Raw genomic sequence first — 24,898 nt, forward strand, 5'->3', positions numbered from 1 at the left:
CCAGCTTGCAAAAACAAAGTAGAAAGGGAAGTTAATATTTATTCTGTTCCCTTATAGATATCCACCTTTCAAACAGAGACTCCCTTTTTCACAGTTCAACCAAAACACACAAACAAAAGAGAGGGGGCTGGTGGGAATTTGAAGATTTTTTTTTTTTATATTTGATTTTTATACATTTACTTAATAGGGTATTTAAGTGTTGTAAACTAAATTCAATACTCAATTCAAGTAGAAGTTAGTCTCAGAGACATCAGATATATTGGAACAGATTTTTGAGAATTTATTTTTCAGCAAGTTTTTTGAAAAATCTGGCTAGATTGCCAGTGATATTGTTACTCTCCCATCTTTTTCATGGGGTTGCACATTAGTCAGCGTCTTGAACCCATCTGTGGAACAACCTCTAGTGCCTGAATAGATTTGAATCTACATCTTTCAGGTGAATGCTCCAATGTCTCCTATGAAGCTATTCTATGAATGATTGAATAGTCATTTCACACTGCTAGCACTAGAAAAATCCTTCCCTAATCAGACTTTAAGTATCTGTGGCCCCTTTATTGCTGTCCCATGCCCTTTCCCAAGCCTAAAGGGAACAAGATGAAGATACAAATCTCAACTACAGACTCACAGCCACCCAAGGAGACATCCTGCCAACCTGAACTGCACCTGGAAAACAGCGTGACAAACTGAGCTCATCCTTAGCAATCTGCATATAAAAGTAGCTTAGCTCATATTATGCCACTCCCTACACATTCAAGTTGATGTGTACTCAAGCTGACCTTTGCACTTCTGATATTGTAGAAACAAACACCTTCAGATTTCATAATGCTCAAGACTAGAAGACTAATTCAGATGACATTCAAAATATTCAGTGCTGTGATATGCCAGATAAGTCAGTTACTCACTGTTCTTCACCCAATATATAACATTTTTGTTGATTTTTATTTCCCCCATAGCTTTCCTTTCTCATGGAGTTCCCAGCTCAAGCCCATACAGCCAGCTGAGCTTTTGGAAGGGCACACAGTCAAATATGTGTTATGTAGACATTGCAAAAATATTCCATTTCACTACACTTTGCATCCTAGTATTTGCTGTAACCCTTCTACGCAGCACAACATGAAGCAACTCATCAGGGGATATTATACAAATGGCATCCAGTAGCAGAAAAACAATCCAGACCATCCCATCAAATCAGTAACTTTTGGAGCTAATCAGCATATAGAAATACTCCTGGGGGTTTAGGAGCATCTCAACAATAATCAGAATTTCCCTGGCTGAACTGCTCATAGGAAATATTTCTGGAGTGAGAAATTCAAACAGTTTCCAGAAATCCTTGGATACTACCTGGTTATTTATATATATATCCAACACTTAGCCTGGTATGAACCAGTAATTGCAACATACAGGGAGCATTCTTCTGCTTTCCTTAATTCTGCATTTACACATTCATTCTGGAATTAAAAATCAAAAAGCAAGATTCATATAGGACTCAACCCATCTCTTCTTTTTATCAGATTTGCAAAGTTATAAAAGTGATTACTCTGAAGGACTGCAGTACAGCTTCATGTGTGCAGGTGGAATCTGCCCTTCTGAGCCCATCTCCATTGCCATTCAAATCAACAACCATTAGAAAACAAGTAATCAAAAAACTATGTGCGAGGGTCAATTCTGCACTCAGATACCTCAACAGATTTGAGGGAATTAGTCAGGGTTAAACCCTGTGAATGCAAAAAAGAAACTGACCTGTGGACATTTTGATCACAGTAACTTTCATCAGAAACACAGAATTGCTATTTCATTATTGATTATTGGATACTTTTCACATTGATTACAGCTAGATTCAAAAGAGTAGGCACATAAAAAATAAAATGGAGACAGACTAGTGAGAAATTGCCACAAACAACAACATAAAAGCACTCAATAAAAGAAACTTGTGCTGAGGAGTTCTTGACATAGCTCTCCTGATGCTGAGACTTACAATCATATTCTCCATTATATATGTATATATATTTATTTTGCCAATAGAGTAGCCACAATAACACACACAATTCGTTTTGACACCAGCAATAGGTTTCTTGGCTTTCTCCCATGATTTACAACCAGAATAACAGTCTCCCTCACTTTCAGACACTGGAAAAAAAAAATCAATTTGTTCAAGCTTATTTGAACTGTGCTTTGCCACAAGCTGTCCTTTCTCACATTACATCATTCCAGCTACTACCAGGCAGAACTTCAGATGCTTTCACTCAGCAATTAAGTCTTTCATTTCTTGTACTATCATTTAAAATATTAACCATAATTTCCCTCCTAAACAGGAAATTGAAAAGCCTCTGGCCACCATCTACCAAGAGACTAAATAATGCCTAGGCAAATTAAGTTGCATTTGTGTTCCATTTAATTTCATTGCTTTCCAGTGCTACCATTTGCCAATAGGATGTACTTGAATAGGAAGATAAAAACCAGCACACGTTTCTGAATGTATAGAATGCATCTGAACATAATTAGTTGATGAGAACTATAATTAATATGCAAATAAATCATACGTGAGCATCTCAAAAATGTATGAAGTAATAATAGGCATGGACTGACTTCATACCCAGAGACATTTGTTCCATTTAAAGAAATGTTAGTCATGTGTTAGACTTGTGAGGGCCCAAAATGTCCCTGACAGTCCAGAATGTGATGGCTTCCATGAGTAGCACATGTAGGTGGGACCTGTTTTACCACAGTAACTTTATTATAAGTTGCTGCATGTTCTGTGTCACATCAGGGATGAGGTCTCCTGCCAATGACAAAAAAAAAAAAAAAAAGCTAGTCCCTATTCAGTTTCTGCTCAGTACAGTGACTAGGATACAATTAGACTATGTCTACACTGTGGACTGCAGGCTGGCACAGGGATACCAGAGTTAGTGGTAAATAAAGCAGCTGAGTACCAGAAAGTCTCTAGCTGAAGCAACTCTGTAGTCAGCATTCACGGTGACAATGCCAAAGTGGCCTGACTGCTGCTAATACTTCAGCAAATTTGCATGAACCAAGGATGGTATTGCTCCCCAAATGCTGCAGTCTGCAATGGAAGAGTCCTAACCTGCATCCTTTGATTTCCCTATCCAGTAAATTGCAACAAACTGAATGTTAGGTGTTATTAGACAGGAACAGAGTACAGGAAAAAGAATGTCAATATGCTACAGTGCAACCTGATGCAACCACATCTTAAATATTCATGTGATATTTTACACACACGTGCATGTGCACACACACACTCATAAAAGGTACAATAGCAGTGGAAAAGGCTCGCATAGTGCAAGAATTAAGGGCTGTTAAATGAAGCTAAAAAGTGGTAGGTTCTAAACAAAGACAAAGAGGTTACAGATTTCTAGTTAAACTATGGTACGGGTAAATTCCTGACAAAGGATGTGGCACATACTAAAGTTTATGAAGTTTAAGGGGAGACTGCACAAGTTAATGAAAGAGAAGCCCCAAAAGGTTACTAAATAATAGAAGCCATCTCTGCTTTGAAAGTCTCTGAGCTGCGAACTATTGAAAAGCTATCAAGAGTGTTTGGACAAAGTATTCCTACGTACTTGCCCTATTTGTAAATTCTTTAGGCACATCCACTTCTGGTCATTGCTGCAGACAATAATTGGGCAAGGTGCACCTTTAGTCTGAACCTGTATAGCTACTCTTATGTTTATGTCTTTACAATGGTATCATTGTAGGGCAGGCTATCACAGCACTAGTTTAATCTAACATGATCAAGCAGAGCTGCAGAAATATGTCAGTACGGGCTTTAGCACAGAGTTCATACCCAGAGTAAATTAGTGAGTGGCCAGGAAGCCAGGAAAATTAGCCAATGCTAAACTCAGTCCTGCTGTGACTGGACAGTTTCTGGCACCTCAGCAAAAAAAGTGGTGGATTTCAGCCACAAATATGCTGAGTTTATGAAACATGGATCAGTCGGAAGCATTTTAAGTGTCCAGCTTTGAAACAATGGAAGCACACCCCAATCTAATATTCTTCATGAAGCATATGTGAGAAACTGTAAAAAGCACAGAGAAAACAAAAGTAAAAGTTAAGCCATGAGAGGTAGGGCTTTTTTGTTTGTGCTTGTTTTTTAAATCAGATCCTATCTTCAAAGTAGGGATTTAAGACACTCCCCATGCATAATTTCTGGCACGTGTGCTTATAATATCTTGTTGACATTTCACAGCTATACCTCAGCAAATACTTCAGTCTGTTGGTGATTATTTATTGTTAGACATACATCAACTACAGAATATTTAATTTCAGTAAAATATTATTCTGAGTAAGGAGACAGGGCCTACACTACAAAACACTACAGGTAATTCAATACGGCAAGCAGAAGACTCAATGATTTCCCTCTGTAACTGGTTACTGCAAACTGTTGTACTCTGTGATCTTTTAAATCATAATGGCCATGGCCATATATAAAACTGTATATTCCCCCACATCAATTCCTACTGGTGAATATGTTTATTAGTATTCAAATGAGTCAAAAGTTTAACATTCTGCATCACTGTATGGAGCTTGATGCTGCACTCTGACATAAGACCTTCTGTAAAAGTCCATAGGAGATCCATGCCAGTTATCAACATTTCCAACCACAACTATGGAGAGGAGAAAAAAAAGAAGAAGAAAAAAAATCACATGCCCTGGCACCACTCCCCTCTCAAAATCATAAGCTTGACTTTTCTTTTAACCACACTGCTGCTTGACCTTCTCCGTAATCAAGACTTCAGGCTGCTTTCTCCAGAAACATCATTTCTATGTATATTTGATACCTCAAGCTGTTTCTTATGTTGTTTATTTTCAAAGCAGAAATGAACAAGAAGACAACAATAACTGGTATTGTCTGAAGAGGAAGTTGTATTCTCACATAGTCAAATAAAAAAAAAAGTGACTGTAAATTAATGTGTCTATTGCTTACACATTATTCCTGCTGGAGGCCCACTCTGGATTTCTCCTGTGCAATGGGAATTCTGTCATTGGCTTCAGTGGAAGTAGACGTGGATCTCTTCGGCAAGATCCACTGACCACTGAAGTCATCAGAAATCTTTCAGTTGGCTTGGGCTTTGTGTTACATTTCAGTGTCAACTCCTGACAACCTGTTCTAGGTCAAAGTCAAAATAGTTTTGCCTGAACAAGACTGCAGGCCAACGTATTCTATTTCTATAACCTACAACAGAATTATTCACTCCAGTTAGGCCCATTATTTACTACAATAACTGATGCTAGAATCATTTAGTAATTCAGTTTATTATAGGATAATTATCATTGTAAAGCTAGCATAACCACAATTCTGGTTCTATAAAAACTGTGCAAATCACAGACTGAGATGGCAGCATCTCCTAACACCAGCTATGGCCAGCTCTAGACACAAAGTAGACAGTGGCTTCCTGGAGGTGGCAAAGTCACAACAACAACAACATAAAATGTCCCTCTGGCACCATCTTTCCTGGTTGCTCTGGGGTGTTGAGATTGAACAAGTTCCCCACCTGTATGATAAGCAGCAAAGATGCTGCCAATGGGTATTGCTCTGTGCCTGCTTCCACCTTCACCCTCCTGCTGCTGCCCTGGGAGATTTTGCAGCAGTGACCTGGGCTGAGGGATGGCAAAGGCACCCACCCCTACATTCCCATTGCTTCACCTGCCCCCCAACCAGCAGCTCTTCCCTGGTTTCACAGGGCCAGGCAAAACAGATTTTGACCCTCAGGCAAAATTCTGTTCTCACAGTAATACGTCCTAAGCAACCTTGAGCAGCCTGGAGCCAGCCCTTATTTAGATACATGTTAACTTTTGGGTGCAAATGTTAAAATGAAAATGTCACCCAAAAGTTAAGCATTTAGAGCTAAAATGGCAACATTTGGATCTTGGTGACAGGTAGTAATTTGTGGGGCACAGAACACTGCAAACCATGACCCCAGTTAGCAGCCCACATAAACAAAAACTAGACCAAAAATTGGGGGCCTAGTAGAGGCTTTCACAAACACAACCTTAAGGTTAGGAATACATTTGCAATCCTTGGCTGTCATCATTACACTTGTTTCTAGCATGACTCCTCATAAAGAGGTTTCTGAAAATGTGGATTTCAGAATCATCTTCTGAACTCTGAGGAAGAAAAGGCTCTATTATCTGCTCTTCCAAATGCAATCAACAAAAGCACTGTACATAAAGTGCTTTACTACCTCATGGCTAAAACTCTTCCTCCTTGCCTTCTCGAGCTCTCCACACAAAGCAAATGATGACTATCAGACATAGTCTTGGAAGACAAAAGTAGCTTTAGTAGCCAAAGCATTACCTTTTTTTTAGCCTTCACTGTTATTTCATTATCTTTAATCAATTAATAAATTACGTCTATTAAGACACCCATGTACAGCTACTCACTCATGAGTAGTAGACCCATGAACTGCACTCAACTACTTGGACTTGGTTCTTTGCCATTCCTTACCATGAGAAAAGAGAACTGTGATTAGGTAGCAGGGAGTTCTCTTTAAGAGGGGAGAATTTTTCTATGTATGAAATTACTGGTGTTTATGCCATGGATCCTACTCTTTGTTTTCCTACAAAAAGAAATATTTTCTTTTTCTTGCACTAAATCATGCATGCACTATGCAACCTGGCCTTCTTTTCAGGAAGCTGACTGCATTTGCATAAACAATAACAGTCTAATGTTTATCAAGTCATTAATTCTTCATGAAAGCATACAGCTGTATAAAAAGGCTTTTTTATCCTTAGAAAAATTCAAGTGTAAGTGTTATTAAAAAAGAAGGCAGTTGCATGATTGTAGATCTTGGAGATTAAAGATCATCAGGGCTAGCAAATAAAGCAATCAAAACAGAAAATTTATGGAGAGAGACAGACTTTCACTGATTTGTTACTTCTTCCTTACTGCACAAAAGTTGTATTTACATACAGATATAATTCCAGATTAGAAATAAAACTTTATCTGTTGTATTTTAAAATAAGCCAAATATAAAAATTTTATTTAAATGAAAGACTTGCAGTGGCATTATAAAATAGTAAACCAGTAGGAAATTCTCAAACATATGCTTGCCTACAGCTTTTATAACTGAGTCAGTTTGGGTAGAAAAGCTACCTGTACATTTTTTCCTCCACATCTTGTCAGTCTTCCCTTCATTATTATATTCTTTAAGAGTCTTTAAATATAATTAATACAAAGACTTATAACTGTATACAGATGAAAGTGACAGAACTTTTCCACAAACTTCACTCTAAAAATCTTTAGATTTCTCATTTAGCCATTACAATTTTACTTTTCTGTGAAATCTTGTGAAGGAAGTTGTTAGTAATGGTTGAAAGAGGACTGAAAGCATATTATGCTTCTGCTATTAATTCTCACTTTACTGTTGAAGTTTCCTTCTTCCTCGAGTGCCTGGGAGGCACTCACATATACATGTTTCAAACACTAACCCATACGATATACATTATAGTGAGACAGTTGTAGTGCCCGTAATGCCTCCTGCCAACAATCAAGAACCTCAACATACGGGCCTGGCATTTCCAAGGGAAATGGAGACAGTTTGGGATAGAACTTGGATCCTGCCAGGAGGAGACTGAGGTTATCACTCAACAATCAATGCATGCCTCCAACATAAAGAGAGGCAGGTGGAGTTAAAGAAACACAGAGGAAAGGCAGAGCCAGAAAATCCTATCTCACCAGCACCGCAGAAGTGGGATTCAATGAAATGTACACAGAGAAATGTAAAGTGGTCCCCTCTTTCTCACAATTAAATAGAAGGCTTCAGGCATGTGCTAGAGGTTTGTATCAACTCCCCACGCTGGTTCCAGTTTTTCCTCTTTATCATAATGTAATATATGTAGTCCAGATTCTGATCCCCTTGCTGATACTGAGTACCATCCCTGGGTACGGCAAGACAAACAATTCAGGATGGAATGGATCTGGAGGTGAATATACAGCCCCACTGGTTACTACGTTGCACTCCAAGCATTTAACTGACTACATAAATACTCTGTTCTGGTATAAGTGCTGCAAACTTTTACTCCAATTTAGCCAGCTTACTCTACAAAGGCTTCTTTTGAGTTCAATAGGGCTGTGCATGGAGTCACACTTTGAAGTCAGACCAGTAGCACCCAATACAATGCAATTAATGCCTTGCAATCAAAGAAATCTGTATCCCAAAAAATTCCTTAGTCTCCAGACAGTATGGAAAGTTTTAAGATAAGTGGAAAACATGGTCTTTCTTCCCTTATTTTATAAAAGGCACTAAAGCCTCCTCTACCAGCAATGAGCCGTTGCCATAAATCTAAATGAAGAAAGCCTGTTCACTGAGCAAAGACAAAACAAGTTACTGTATATCACAGCAGAGGAAGGATCTAAAGATCAAAGGGTAAATACCATTTCCTGCAATGTGTTTTTCCAGGATACAGCTGACTCAGCTTCTGAGTTGCTCTACAGTAGAGAAGGAAAAGCTATGAAAGGGTGGGAGCAGTGCATGTTTAGGTTCTGGTAGATAAACACCCAGACACACACACAAAAAAAATCCCATGCTTGTGTAGTGGAATCAATGTCTGTAGCCATTTGAAATGGCCCCTTTTTTCTATTTTGTCTTTTTTTCCTAGTATTTCATTTGATATGTTCTTCTCCCATATTAGGCCTTTTAGGCTCACTCGAAGTCAAACAAATGAGAAGTGTGCCTATGGATTCAAACTCCTAACTGCATGCCTTGTTTTGCTACAAAGAGCAACACTTACTTGATGGCTCCTGATGGCCTGTGGATAAAGGCCACTTCACTACTCTATTCATAGTACAGCATGTAGCTCTCTCCTTAAATCTAAGAGAAATATTGTACAACATTATACGATGATGATGTACAGAGAGAAAAACACATCACAAAACCAGCTACAAACACAAAAGTAATAGCAATTTTGTAAGAGCTTTTTGAAAGGCTTCAAATTCCAGCTCTCAAAGTTATCAAAGTAAAGCCTCTCTCCTCACTGCATTATATTCTTTACCTGTATTGATTATTCCTTTATTGCAATGCCCCTAGGTTTTCCCAAGAGGTTCTTACAGAGCATTAGGGACTGCAAGCGCTATGGATTCTAGCAAAAATGCTGTGAAACAGAGAGCAACAGAAGTGATCTGGAGTCCTTCTCACACACACTGAACCTCTCAACAACACTTCCCACACAGTCGCTCTCAGGGACAAAGATGCTTCTCTATTGCAAAGGAAAAGATGGGGTAGGAGTAGACGTGCTGCCACTGTGGGAGGGTTAAATACCATGCTTAACAGTGCCAGCTTTCAGAACAAACACACAGCCAGGTGCTACAATAGTTTGAGACTAGGCAGCAAGACCCTTCATAACACACTGCCCACATCACCAGTCTCATGAGAGAGCCCCTGAGCAAGCACCCACAGAGTCAGGATGCTATAGGGAGTGCTGATGGGCCGGGAGCTAGGAGGCAAAATTCATTTCTGAAGCCATTCACTCTTAGGACTACACAAGCTGCTGTTTGCCAGATGACCCAGTTCTGCAGTCAGAGAGTATCTCAGCTCAGAGCAAGAAAGGAGATAGAACACGTTAATCATGGAAACACTAGTGTTATTCGCCCACTCAGGTAGGTGAGGTATACAGGTCTAAAAAACAGAGCCCTGCAAAAGCCAGCCATAGTCTCTCTCAGAAGAAACAAACATGATTAAGACAGTCTTTCATTCTCCTTTTCTTTTTTTTTTTTTCCTAGGAGGAAGGAACTGAATGTACATCTGCCCTGGCCTCCTAACACTGAACAGTCAGCAAGGGCCGCGGCTACTGCTGGGCGGAGGCACACACACCAGTGCGGGTCACAATTCAAAAGTCATCATGTAGCCACGGTTCCCACCTGGCAGACTGAGATATTCCTGTAAGCATGGCGAAAATAGCCAGTGCCATGTGGTAACTGTGGGTGAAGTCTAACTTTTTCAAATGGTGACTACCACAGCCAGCCCAGAGCAAAGAGGGCTCCTACGTTTGTTTTTACCCCAAAGCAAGGGCCTGAGGTTTTTCTTTCTTCATTTATTTGTTTTTCCCTCACAGCTAAGGACTGCACTCCTTTTGTTCTGGAAGCCAAGGGCTGGTTTGTGTTACATTCCCCTGACAACCAAGGTTCTATGGCAGGTTTTCCTGACTCAAGAGGCAGACCAGTTATTTACTTCAGCGAAAAGAGACAGCTTCAGGTGTGCCCCAGAGTGAGATACCCCCTGGTTTAGGACAATGTTTAAGGACAGTATTTACCCTTGTTTGTCTTTGTTGGAGTAGCCAGCAGTGGTAGAGACCCCTTCTTATCTGTTCTTCACATTATCAACTGTCCACTTAGGTTTGTGAGTGCCCTACCTAGATGCTACCCGGAGAGTCCTTGCAGACAACCAGTGCAGCTACATGACTGCACCTCTGGTGTCCCTCTCCTGTGATCACAGTCAACATCCACAAAGAATGGGTAATTCTCTCCACCACTCCTACTTTTAGCAGTCCACAAGCTGATAAGCCATTTCTTTCTGTCAACATAGCATATGCCTTTACCTCCAGAAGCACAAATGCACCCCTCTGGTCATATTGATAACATCTATGGAGATGGACTGACTTCACAATTATCAGCCTTCTTCTATATTCACGCCACCAATACTTTGTATCAGAACATGCCTCCTCCTCTCCCCTATGCAATAAATACTAACAACCATTTTGCTGCTAATCCAGAGGCATTGCTTCATACTCCCAAAAGCTCTTTCAAGACAAGTTATGCTTTATTCTCACTCAGGAGGAGCAGGATAGTTTCTACTAATATTGTCTGTTCTATTGCCAAAATGGAAACCACTTTTTCCTTACATTAAACTATATCAGTATACTTAAATACACTCTACCATGCAGAAATCTCTATTCTTTCTTAGTTTTATATAGCAACTTTCAGTCCAGTGGTTTTCATGCAAAGGTTTTATTTTAAAGGCTCAAAAAGAAAAAAAAGAAAAAAAAAATCGCAGAAACTGAGGAAAAGGTGAGATTGCAGCTATATTGAAATGACATCAAGTGAATGCAACTTAGTAAAAGACAGTGACATTGTACATTGACATTAAGGTGTCTTTTTAAAATATCACAAGTACAATCAGTTTTGGCACTGTCTGAATCCAAGGTTTCTCCCTGGTTTTGTTTTTCATATCTTTTCTGAGCATTAAACAATTCAGCCAACCACTTAACTCTAAGCATGTGAGTAGTCCCACTGAAATGAAAGTTAAGTGCTTTCTGAATGTGAATTATCCTTAGTTCTCAAAAAGCCATTCAAATTGTATTTAAATGTAGAGAACTTTTATACCTGCAAAAATCTAAAAGTAAACAATTTACTATGGAAGTTTATAGCAAGCACTTCAACTAGGCAATAATGTTGACACTCATTGGCTTAGTTCTTTATTTTATGGGGAAAACGTACAGAAAAACTCACTCCATTTACCAATCCTTTGGGAGATTTTCATTACTGGCCTTATATAACAGCAATTGAAGATAGAAACAAAATATTATTTAACAAGGTTTTATATGACAACATAAAGAGTGACTGCTAGCTGAGTGTTGATTCAGACATATTTCTGCCAAGGTCACTTCCCTGCCAAAATATACCTCCAATAACCATACATAACTTTTATTTTTAATAAATAACCACTAAATGGTTGTATAAACAGAGTAAACTGTGGGTAACTGTAGTTTATAATGAATATCTGTTGTAGCAACATTAACAAATACCTCGCACAGACTGACTGCAAGTCAGTGCCACCGTCACTAGCTTGTTGGTTGGTGGCAAACCAAATGATGTTGGAACATATCAGTGGTTTCCCTTGGTGAGAAATCTACATTCTCACTACATAAGCTTTCACACTCCTGAAGTACCCCTTATGTTTGTACTTTTCAGACATTTGGCTTTGGAAAGCTTACAATTTATAAAGGAATAGTCACTGACCCAGAAAGTCACTGTGGCAAGACTGTTCCCTATACCCTGCCCAAAACATAAACACGCTTATATGGAAGCCGTGTGGTATGAAGTTTCAAATAGGAGTCTGGGATTAAAAAGAAGTCAGCTACCAACTCCTTGTGTGACCTTGGGCAAGTCTTTCAACACCCTTATCCTTCAGTTCCCTAACTGTGTAACTAAGAGAGTGATGGAGAGGGCTTTGTGAAGGTTATTGATTGATCTCTGTTTGCAAAGCCTCCTGAGATGCCACTGGGAAAAGCATTAAACTGTATGTGTTTAAAGGATCAGTGTATGTTATTACATTATTATTCAAATAACGGTAAATACATTTTACAAAAAATTGAGGAGAAAGGAAGAGAAAAATAGTTGCAGACCAACCTGCAAAAGAGGACTTATATTTGGTACATTACGTCTGATCTTGTAGCAGCACTTAAAGAAAGCATGAGGAGACCCTTTTGTAAGAGACAGACAGACCTTTATATTAAAGGATTAAATGAGCACTGAACAAATAGTATGTGGAATTCCAGATATGCTGATACTAATGGAAGAAATAGTGAAGATGGCAGAAGAAAATTTCTGTTTTCAAAGATATCAAATGCATTTGTACTAGGTTGGCCTTTTCCTGGTGAGACTCCATTAATTTCCTGGGTCTTGCAGATGCGTGTGGTCCATTTGCATGATGCATTTAGCCCATTGCCCCTCCCCCCAAAAAATTATCAGGTCATGCTTTTCTTAATTTATTCCATTTCTCAAGCTTCTTCTTACATCTTAAAATAGTACTGTCATTCCTACCTCCCTGCAGCCAGGGAACTTCTCCACTGCAAATTATCAGTATGTTCTATAAGCATTTTTTTATTGCTGTACTCTGGAATTATTATATAATCAAGTTTTGCAACAAGTAACACAGAATACAAAGGTGCCTTTTCTCAAATATTTCTCTCTCAAAAACAAATAACAAAAGAAAGCCACCTTGATTCCCCATGACCCAAAAATTTGCAGTAACTGCTTTGGTAGAATAACAGGATTCCTTTCATTTTTATTGTTATAATCCTTGTAAAATAATGGCCAAGGACCAGGTTCTGGTACCTTTATTGACAGAAAATAGCATTGAAATCTGAGAATCTTCCAATTGACTTTGACAACTTGCAGAGTAAGGCTATTAAATTAACCAAGTCACATCTGTGAATTCTAAACAAAGACCCCAACATATGGCTTGACACCTTTGCCACTGCTGTTAGAAAACGTATGTATTTACTTATTAAGCTTAGACATTGAAATAGATTTATAGCCTATTCTAACAATAATAATGAAAAGTTGTGTCTCCAATTAGTCAAAAAAACTATATAGCATATGTTTCTGTAGACCCAGATATTAGTCAAGATGTGGGCATTTGCAGCATAATTCTCCCACTAAACCTATAACATCACCTTTAAATGGAGCTGACAGTTCTTCCCATCTGTGGCTAGGAACTCAGCCTGCTTAACAGTAAAAGCTGTGGTAAAAAAACTCACCCACTCCACCTGCCTCATACAGAAACAGCCAAAATGTGCTCCACTTACTTACAGTTTTGTTAAATGAAGTAATGTCCATTGGGGACTGAACAGAAACTATCACACCTCTTTTGCACAGGACCATATAGTTGATATGTGGCCTAACATGTTTTAAACTAGAGCTATATAAACAAAGCAGAGCAGCCAACTCCCAATATTTGACCTTGATTTTATCTAACGCATCCAAAGGTAGATTCACTGAAATTTTACGAGGACTTTGCATTCATTTTGCCTTTTTTCATGGGTCGCTGTATCAGCACACTCAATGGCTATTATGCTTAGCTAAGTTTAGAATATTGTGTCTGGTTCTGAAGCACATTGGCTCTTTCCAACTCTAAATAAACCACTGAAAGGCTTCAGGAAGCTTTTCAGTATTAGAGCACACACAGCTAACTTGCAACAACTGGAAAGGGTTTTTGTATTGTGTGTTTGATGCAGACCGTGGGCTTTGGGCAAGGCCAGGGAGTTGGACATTTAGGGGGGGTCTGTATATATATATATATATATATATATATTATTTTTAACATGTGGGAATCCTTTGTCACAGGCAATATTTGAAAAGCTGCCTAACAATCACCAGGAAAATGGCAGATAAGATGGAGAAAAAAAGCTGGAGACCAAACCACGGTGCTATGTGACAAATGCACATTCACAGCAAGGCCTGTACAATTGCTAGGAACACTCAGCTGCCCAGGCAGCATCCCTCCTCCTCGGGGACAAAGCCACATTGCACTTTCCAACTCTTGCCTACAGCCCAGTCTGTATGGACTCCATGGGGAACCATTTAACTATCTCTCTATAGCCTCTGAATCCTTCAAACTCAGGCTTAGGGGTTAACTGGGATGTGTGTTCCCCTAGTCCCCTGCAAAGGGGGAAAGCCCAGTCCTTCAGCACAATGCTCTAATCTTAAGTTCAGTGTAATGCGACAGAGGAGATACTACTACCTTGTGAAGCAATAGAAAAGTTCCTGTATGGTTTTGAAAGCGTCTCTTTTCCACACCGACTTTCACAGACATGCTCCTCCATCCCCCGGGTTGCAGCACACCTGCCCATCACTCACAGATGCTTTCAAATTCCTGAATTAGAACACAAGTGGAGCTCAAGGCACTATACCATGATTACTTCAAACATTACAACCTGTGTGGGTTTTAAACACTGCCACTGGTCCCAGAAATGGCTGTTAAAAGTACTAATGACTGGGATAAGGCCCTTTAAGAAACAAGAAAGCACACTGATGTCTTCCCTTTAGTGTTATTTTTCACTCTGCATATTGTTCAACTAAAACAGCAACTTCAAAGTCTCAATGCATAATAAGCATCAGACAGAGGGAAAGGAGAAGACATGCGAGCTTAACTCCAAGCTGCTGTGAGTTGATTTCACACCAAACTAGACAAAACACAGCAAGTCTTAAGGCTCTTTGAAAGGACAGAGTTTATCTCAGGTTGCGATTTGGCCCAGTTGGCTGACATTTTAACTCTCCATCTCAGCCTGAAACTTGGCAGACAATACAAGTTTCTTTTTCTCCTCAGTGAGGTATCTGATTTTCTTTCTGAGTATTCAAACAATTGGGTCTAAAGTTCACTTTTGGGGTATAGACATGAATTGATTTGACAAGATAAATTACAAGAAAACAACAAACAAAAATGTGCTAACTTTAAAGTATGATATGAAGTCAGTGCTAAAGCTGAATCACCATTAATGTTCTCCTCACAAGAAAATTATTTCCTGGAGGCAAGATCAGCAGCCGCAGCTTCACCTGCACACAGACAGCAATGGCCAGCAGCAGCCAGGGCTCCTCAGGGCCGGGCCGGGGCGGGGCAGGCCCAGCATCAGGCACCAGTATGGGGATGGGCCAGGCAGGGCTGCAGTAGAGCTGGAGACCAAGATCAGGACGAGAACCATTGCTTAGACCCTGGGCTGGGCTTAAATAGGGCTCCTGGGCCCAACGGCAGGTGTGGGGAAGCTCCAGGTGAGGCTGAACAGGGCAATTAAGGCCCTCAGGCCCTGCCCGTAGCAACCTGTTACAGGGACTTCCAGAAAGCAGGTGTGAAACACTGGGCTGGATCTCACCTTCAGCTTCCAAATCTGGCAACTATCCCCTCAGGGTTTCCAGTGACTCCCAGTTTTAAAACATTTTTCCTCTTTTCTCAAATGGCCTTGCAATTATGCCTGATTTTGTAGGCGTTGTTTAAGCCTGACAACTAACACGTGAATTTGACGTTGAACACAGAATCAGTTAAAAGAAGTGGGGAGAGGGAAAATACCTCTTTGGTTATACAGTGCCTCCCATGCCAATGGAGAGTTGTTGCCAAAACTTTTCTGCCCTTTGAAACCATTCAAGCCATGAGACTTCCACCAGCTCCTCAGGAGGTAATTCTATACCATATGAAGTGACGTTTCCTGATAGCCTAAATTTTCTTTTGCTCAATTTCATGCCTTTATTCCTAATAATACACCCTTCAGGCATCCTAAAAATCCTCTCTCTTCTTAACGTTTGGACCCTTGCAGTATGCTAGACAGTTCACATAACCCCTTTAGTCATTGTTTCCTCATTCAGATATTTCTTTTGGAAAATAAACTTGGCAGAGACCAGAAGACAGCTCTATTACTGTCAAACCTCCTGTGAATGCAACTGGAAAAAGAAAAGCTCCTCAGTTAAGTACTTCAATGTGCAAATAACACACTTTGGAGTTAACAGCAATCCCCAGAGTGGTGATTCTCAGAAGCTCTGTACGTGGAAATCTCACTCCGGGACAGAGAAGGAGCTTGAACCGGCTTAAGAATTGAGGAGGAAGATAGTGTGTTCTCATCACTAAAGCACATGAGTTGGATTATCTGAAGCTACTCCTGGCTCTGCCATCAAACTACTGTGTGGTCTCCTGTGCCTTTGTTTCCCTATCTATCAAATGGGTTTATGGGAATTTGGCTTCTTTTTTTTTTTCCTCTTCATATTTCTTTTGAGTCTCAGATTTCAACCCTGGGGCAAGCAAAGAATTGAGGGGAAAAGTGTACTGCAGAAAAAAATTCCCTGAAGAACGCCTTGAGCCCTAAAAGCATCAGCTTATGTACTACATATAAAGTTCAAATACTGAAGAAATTAAAAATTTCCTCCTGCTCACTTCATGAGGAGGAAACAAAACACTTCCCAAACTCAAGGCAGAATTTGTGACAAAGGTCTATCAAAGGTCTGTAGTGTGGTGCTGACATTCCAGGTTTGACTGGGAAGTGAACAGGAGAATGGAAATCTGTCAAATGATGTGATGGACTGCTTCCTTGCTCTCCATCCAGCACGTGAGCACTGATGTAAGTGGTAGCTGGGGTGTGACTAGAGTACCTTGTCTGGAAACATTCTTGGTGCAAATCTCAGCACCACTATGCTATGTTGGTATGATACTGACACACTAGTTTAGAGGAGATGAGAAGCACCATTAGTTTCCCTAGTCACTAAACAGCTCCAGCAACCACAACACTCACCAGAACCTAAACCCCAAGCTAAATTTTGTACTGAGTTTGCAGCACCTATCCCTGCTCATTCATCACTTCCTACAGATAGTATGTCTACTAACCACCTCGGCATCAGCACCCAAAACCAGCTGCGGTTTTTTTGTCATGACCCAAATTACACAGTGGGATTTAGATGAATTACAAGAAATTGCAGCTGGATTTTCAAACCTACATGGGAAGAAAAACAGAACAACTTTCTGCAAGCCAAAGGGAGATTTCTCCACTCTCTATTTTCCAGGGCTAAAAAGCTAGAATAGAAACTAATTTTTAAAGACATGAATCTTATGAGGTAGAGGCACAGGGACACACCATCCACTACCTGCAGTCTCTTCCTTGAGTTCCAGCTCGTGGCCATTCACAGCTGGACATAGGTATCAAAAGGCTTTTCAGGAACCGAGTACTCTGTGCCAGAACTGACTAACTGTGAATGGGTTTACCACCCAAAGGAGATGGCCCTGTGCTTGAGAAAGTATTTCAGAAAAGAGAATTCTTCCTCCTCTGCATCAGCCTCCCAAATTGTTTTGGTTCAGCTTCAGCTGATCTTTTCTAAGCCTATGATTGTTTGATTAGAGCAGTATCCAGGGGGAAATGGTTAGTGACCTGCTGCATCACTTAGATACTCACAAGTCTATGGGGCCTGAGGAGATCCACCTGAGAGTACTGAAAGAACTGGCAGATGTGCTCACCAAGCCCCTTTCCATCATTTACCAGCAGTCCTGGCTAACTGGGGAAGTCCCAGCTGACTGGAGATGAGCAAATGTGACACCCATCTTCAAGAAGGGCCAGAAGGAGGACCTGGGGAACTACAGGCCTGTCAGCCTGACCTTGGTACTGGGGAAGCTGATAGAGCAGATCATCCTGAGTGCCATCACACAGCATGTAGAGGATAACCAAGGGATCAAGCCCAGCCAGCATGGGTTCAGGAAAGGAAGGTCCTGCTTGACCAACCTGATCTCCTTCTACGACAAGGTGACCTGCCTAATGGATGAGGGAAAGGCTGTGGATGTTGTCTATCTAGACTTCAGTAAAGCCTTTGACACTGTCTCCCACAGCATTCTCCTAGAGAAGCTGGCAGCTCATGCCTTGGACGGGTGTACTCTTCGCTGGGTAAAGAACTGGCTGGATGGCCGGGCCCAAAGAGTGGTGGTAAATGGAGTTTACTCCAGTTGGCGGCCGGTCACAAGCAGTGTTCCCCAGGGCTCTGTGTTGGGGCCAGTTCTGTTTAATATCTTTATCAATGATCTGGACGAAGGGATCGAGTGCACCCTCAGTAAGTTTGCAGATGACACCAAGTTGTGCGGGAGTGTTGATCTGCTTGAGAGTAGGAAGGCTCTACAGAGGGACCTGGACAGGCTGGATCGATGGGCCGAGGTCAATTGTATGATGTTTAACAAGGCCAAGTGCAAGGTCCTGCACTTGGGCCACAACAACCCCATGCAACACTACAGGCTTGGGGAAGAGTGGCTGGAAAGCTGCCTGGCAGAAAAGGACCTAGGGGTGTTGGCTGACAGCCACCTGAATATGAGCCAGCAGTGTGCCCAGGTGGCCAAGAAGGCCAATGGCATCCTGGCTTGTATAAAAAACAGTGTGGCCAGCAGGAGTAGGGAAGTGATCATGCCCCTGTACTCGGCACTGGTGAGGCTGCACCTCGAATACTGTGTTCAGTTTTGGGCCCCTCGCTACAAGAGAGACATTGAGGTGCTGGAGTGTGTCCAGAGAAGGCCAATGAAGCTGGTGAAGGGTCTGGAGCACAAGTCTGATGAGGAGCAGCTGAGGGAACTGGGGTTGTTTAGCCTGGAGAAAAGGAGGCTGAGGGGAGACCTCATCGCTCTCTACAACTCCCTGAAAGGAGGTTGTAGAGAGGTGGGGGTCGGTCTCTTCTCCCAGGTAACAAGCCATAGGACAAGAGGAAATGGCCTCAAGTTGCACCAGGGGAGGTTTAGACTGGATATTAGGAAATTTTACTTCACTGAAAGGGTGGTCAAGCATTGGAACAGGCTGCCCAGGGAAGTGGTTGAGTCGCCATCCCTGGAGGTATTTAAAAGACGTTTGGATGAGGTGCTTAGGGACATGGTATAGTGGTGGACTTGGTAGTGTTAGGTTTACAGTTGGACTTGATGATCTTAAAGGTCTTTTCCAACCTATACGATTCTGTGATTCTGTATAAGGAAAACCTGGCAAAGCCATACCTCATCTCCTTACTGACAGCCCTTGTACCTCTTTGTGAGTTAAAACAGTACAGTACATGTAATCTGAGTTCATCTACAGGTTATTTCCTATCATTACTGAAAGGGAATCATCTAATACCGTATGATGAGAGCTAAGTCAGAGCTGAGTCCTTAATACAGTCTCCTTAACCACATGACAATGGCTCCTTTTTCCGTATTATTTTCCTATCTTTTTACTGCATCCTGTAAGACTAGGCTTAATTTTGCAGAAGTACGCAATTGTAAGGATGAACTGGGCAGCATCTCTTGTTCTCATACTAGTCTTCCTCTGTTCATTTCATAAACCGTCATGTGAAAACTTAGCAAAAATTGCCATCTCTACCAAAAGGACTTTCAAGATTAATTCAACATTGGTGTTGACTAGCCTGAAACTCAATAGCAGCCCACTACGATGAACAATTGTAACACCTCTGCCCGCACTATGTCTATCAAAAATATTATTATCCCATAACTTTATGTTTATACCCAATTATTTATACAAAGGGGAGGAAAACCATGAAGAATACCTCTCACCTTTTGGTAGATTTTCAATGGGAGACTGAGTTCTTTCTTCAAAGGACTATATTGGAAGAAACTCGTTTGTCTCTGCTCTGAAATGAAAGCATGCATGATTACCCCTCTAATCAGTCATGTCCTTTGTATTTATCTAGTTTGGTATGGTTTGTGTTTTCATGGTATTCTTTTTATTGTAAAGAATCCAGTCTCCTATGTGTAGTCAAATCTAGTTTATCAATGCACAAAAAAAAATCCTGGTATCAATCAATAGCTTGTCTAAAGAGGCAGCATTGTTATCACTGTTCAGTGACCAGTAACATTAACTGAATGAGGTGCACATTTCTCCAAATTCTTCTATGAAACTAGTTAGATTTACAAATACGAAAGTACAGTGGCAAGATCTTTTGAACTGGTAAATTAGAGCAACTTTGCTGGACCTATACCAGTTCATATCATATCATATCACAGAACAGACCATCAGTGTTCTAAATATACCTTCCTGTCCTTCTAAATGTATAAAAGATGCTGTATTATCTTAATATGTGTCATCAATACTAAAGGACTTCGTTATATAAATTTTATATAAATATATTTCTACTGCCATTAGTAGAACTACAACAGCAGAAAACAAGCATAACAAAGACAAATCAAGTCCCATATGGACACATAAAATTTCAATGAAAATTAGCCTCTCCATCTACAAAATTAACTGACTCATCTGTAAAAACATTACGTACCAAAAGTAATAATTGTAATGAAGAAGGGAAGAATAACCTCTACATTGGAACTGAAAACAAACAGTAGTGAAAGCAGTAAATTGAACTAATAAGGTCCAGCAAAAACATGAATCACCCAACCCAGCCGACAACATCTGAAAAATACTGAGTGGCAACATGCCACAGAGACAAGATGAGACAAAGTAAACGTCATGTAGAACAGATGCTGCAAAACAAACACAATGGCAAAAATAATTATACGTTAATCAAAGTCTCAAGAGAAAAAAAATCAATATATTGGCAAGTTTCAAAACAGCTGTATCTGGTTTTGGACTACAGAATTTGCACTTGCAAAAATCCCACCTGCAAATCCAGCCACAGAGGAGATGCAGGTACAACCTGTGCCAGTAATTCATATATGGATGTCTCTAGCTAGCTGGCTCATAGTGTTTAACACAGTTGAGGATCTGAATTCATGAATGAAAACTTTCACCTGTTCATAAATAATTTCCAGGTGCATCATTTGCTGCCACAGTCTGCTTATCAGAAGGCGACTGCTGAACTTCACCTTACCACTCTATACTTTCAAATTCAGAAGACCAAAGATAGCTACCTAGTCCATGTTCAGTCTTCAATCTTCATGTGTTAGAAGAGGTTACAGAAGCAATGTTAAACATGCACAACCAAGGAAAATTCTCATCGAGTAATAGATGAGACCTAATCCATGAGGCCTGAGCAGTACATATTTAAGTAAGGAATTAGCACTCAACATGAGTAATGCTTCCAAAAATGGAATCTCAGAAGAGAAAAACATTAGAACAGTGCAAAATATTCCCAGTTCAGTTAAAGATGTTAACAAGTGTATATGTAAACATGAAATTTCAGAGGCTCTGAAGTTTAAAAACACATTCAGATGGTTACAGTTATGTTTCTCTATGATAATGAAACACAGACAAAGTAAAATTGTGGTTCAGCAGGGCATAACTCAGTTTCTTCAGCTTCTGGAACTAGAAACTGGACTAGCCTTTAGCTCTCATGCAACATTAGAATTTTAACCTGAGGGAAATTTTTTACAATGAGAACAATCAGCCATCAGAGTAATCTCCCCACGGAAGTGGTGGATTCCCCAGCATTGGACACTTTTAAGATTCAGCTGGACAGCGTGCTGGGCCATCTTGTCTAGACCATGTTTTTGCAAGAAAGGTTGGACCAGATCATCCTTGAGGTCCCTTCCAACCTGGGATTCTATGACTATAATTCTATGAAATAAATTCTCCTTTTGATAATCCTGCTGTGATGATTATATACACTGAACTATAAATAACAAAGACATGGACCCCATAATGGGAAATATAGGAGATTGAGGTCTGACCCCTCCTACCTGAGAGCCTGAAAAATTTCCCTCCTAAAACTTATTTATTTTTACAAGAAACAATAATGAGAGAGTTGTGATCAAGCAGAAGCATTACAATACACACAGCAGACAATTCCCACCAGGGATTAATGTTCCTCAGAAGGTAGAAAGGATTTTTTTTTTCCTAATTTTTTCTGCTATTAGAATTCAGCTTCCCTTTTTCAGAAACCATAGAAAAATGGCTTTTGCTCAGCTTCGCACTCACCATGGCAGAGGTTCAGCCAATAAAGGCACAGAGTAAGTCTCATAGTAGAAACACAGCAAAAGGCAACTGTGGATAGTTCAAAGTAGGAGGGGAAAAAAGACTGGGCCAAACATAGCTGGTTTAAAGACAGAATCTGACCTCTCACCATAATGGATTTTGAATACTAATAAGGGCGAAGCTAAGCAATTCACACAGCTGCAGAAAAAAGCATCATGTGACCATGCTTATGCTCTCTCTACATAAACGTACTCATACACACACATACAAACATATTTGGAGAAAGCATTAATGTGAACAGGATTTCATTAATATTCTAAGCTGTCTTTAGCAAAACTTTCACAATGTTAAAAAAAAAAAGCCACAAAACTGCAGGCCTGTCAAACAAACATGTATAAAACCAGAATCAATCCAGTAAAACACTGAACTTTGATGTGTTTAAGTGCTTTGCTGAATTAAGTTGGAAGAAAGCATTTAAGAAGCTTGGAGCCCTATTCTGTTACTTTTAAATGTTGTACTTACAACTGACTGGCAACATCTGAAAAATCAGATCCCTATTCACACCTATAATATTATAAGTGGCCTGGGAAAACACAAATAAAACTAATTAAATGCCATAGCTAATTTATTTAGTCACTTCTTGCAAGTGAAATGAAAGAACACATTTAGTGCATGAACTTGTACGTGAAAAGTCATCTCTCTGTAATAAAACTTTTTTTTTAACCTCCTGAGCTGGACCCAGCTGCTTTTCATACATCTATAACAAACTTTGTGCCAAACGAACTGCTTATATATTTTTCTAAACAAGCCCCACTTTACTTTTTCCAATCAGTCCAGACAGATGGCAAGTAAAGAAAACACTTTAGTGTCAATCTGGTGGAGACCGTCACTGAAGTGCTTTTGCCAAGAAAAAACAGACTAAACATGAATGAGGCCAAATAGAGAAGCTTGTTTTACAGGCTGGAGGTACTAGACTTCTCTGGACTTACAGAAATTCAATAGTAACTTTAAAGTGCTTGCAAAGAAATGCTTCTCCACTTTCCTGCAGCATGTAGCAACCATATTCTAATTAGGGTAGCAATGCTCAGTGCACACCAGCAAGAATGGATACTACATTTTTAAAAACATTGGCAAGGAAATGTTTCTTTTTTTTTTTTTCTCTTGATGTGCACAAAAGTTTTGGCACCCCTTGTAACGAGTATGTTTACCATTACAAAGAATGAACTTTGTGGAATTTGCCTATGAAGTTACAAAATAAGTTGCTCCTATTGAAAGATCTTACTGTTCATTTTTTGAACACTATCTGAACTAATACCACATTGGTACACAAGTATCAACTCCAGCCTAATCTCTCTTGTACCTGCTTTTGTGAATGCAGCTAATAATGCCAAGAAAAAGAAAAGGAGATTAGGGAAGATCCAAAATAAAAATTCTATTTGACAAGGTGCTAGATTTTGCCTACAAGACATTATTCAAGTTTGCATTATCTAGTACGCCTTGCACCTGAGATGCAATACCCTCCAAGTACAGCAGTTTCATTGCTTATCACTTGCTAAGACCTGACCAGATACAGTAATCACTGAAGCAAAATTGGTCTAAGTGTAGCATATAAATCTGCTACTGCCTCAGGAGGTTTCAGACAAGTTTGTTAGATCCTTGGCATCCAGGCTTCATCAACAGTGAAAGGATTGGTTAAGCAAGAAGTACAGAGTGTACAATACAGTTTTTAAACCAGTGAGTCACATTCACTTCAAAACTTTACCACAGGAAAACTGTCATCAGTTATCTATATGCCTCAAACTTGGGGCTTTTTGTAGAAAACAGAATTTCTTAAGACACTCAAATGCTGTTTTTATTGGTAAGTCTGAGATTCTCTTTCCTATGAAGGGAAAAGGCTGCTTGACAATTTGTAGTTCTGTTTTAAACGCATCTAAACTGCCATGAGAAAAGAGGAAATACAAAGGGTCCGTCGCTATTCACATTAATATTCCCTTCTTCAGTAACTGGTGGAGCTGCTACTGCCTCAGGATAGACATGTAGAGTATTTTGAACTATCAAGGCAGAATTGCATTGAGCAGTTTCCAATGGTCAGAAAGATCCCAAGATAAAATGAGCTTACTATATTACATTTCTCACAGCTTCCATCTTTTCTTCTTCAGCTTTTCTTTTGTAATGCTCTATCCTCATCTTGTCTTTTTTTAATACAATGGCTTGTAAGTATTTTCCAATGATACCTAGCCATTTGAGGATGAATTGCCAGGTTCCATTTCCTCTTCTGTACATCTTAAGCAGTGGTCCAGATTTTCAAGGAGACCAACATGTTGGATGGGAAACATCTGGACATCCAAACTGCTCTGTGATAAGCACTGCTGAGATTGTGGCAACATTTGGTGGAAGAGTAGCTCTTTAGAAAAATCTTACCCTAATAATACTGAAAATTATTTTTAAGTCTGAACAACTATGAACAAATTGAATTATTTGCCCTGACTAGCTCATTATAAACTGGTGTTCATTTGCGTTATTTCCCCACAAGAGTATTTAGTTTATCAGTATTCACCAGACACTGTAATTTTATGCCAAAGCAGATACAAGTCTAAAGAAAAGGATCTAAAGATATAGAAATAGATAAATAATCAGGGATCAGTTTAAAAGATATATCCAGAAGACAAAGCTTCAAAAGATGCTGTTAACTAGATTGCTCTGTGGTAAGGACATTCAGTAAACAGATTATCTCTAATAAGCTTATCCTGTATTAAACCACTAATGAGTCGATGCTGTGATAAGACAGTTCTCAAAGCCCATGAAT

Source organism: Ciconia boyciana, chromosome 7 (assembly GCF_034638445.1).
Source record: "Ciconia boyciana chromosome 7, ASM3463844v1, whole genome shotgun sequence".
NCBI classification, from domain to species: domain Eukaryota; kingdom Metazoa; phylum Chordata; class Aves; order Ciconiiformes; family Ciconiidae; genus Ciconia; species Ciconia boyciana.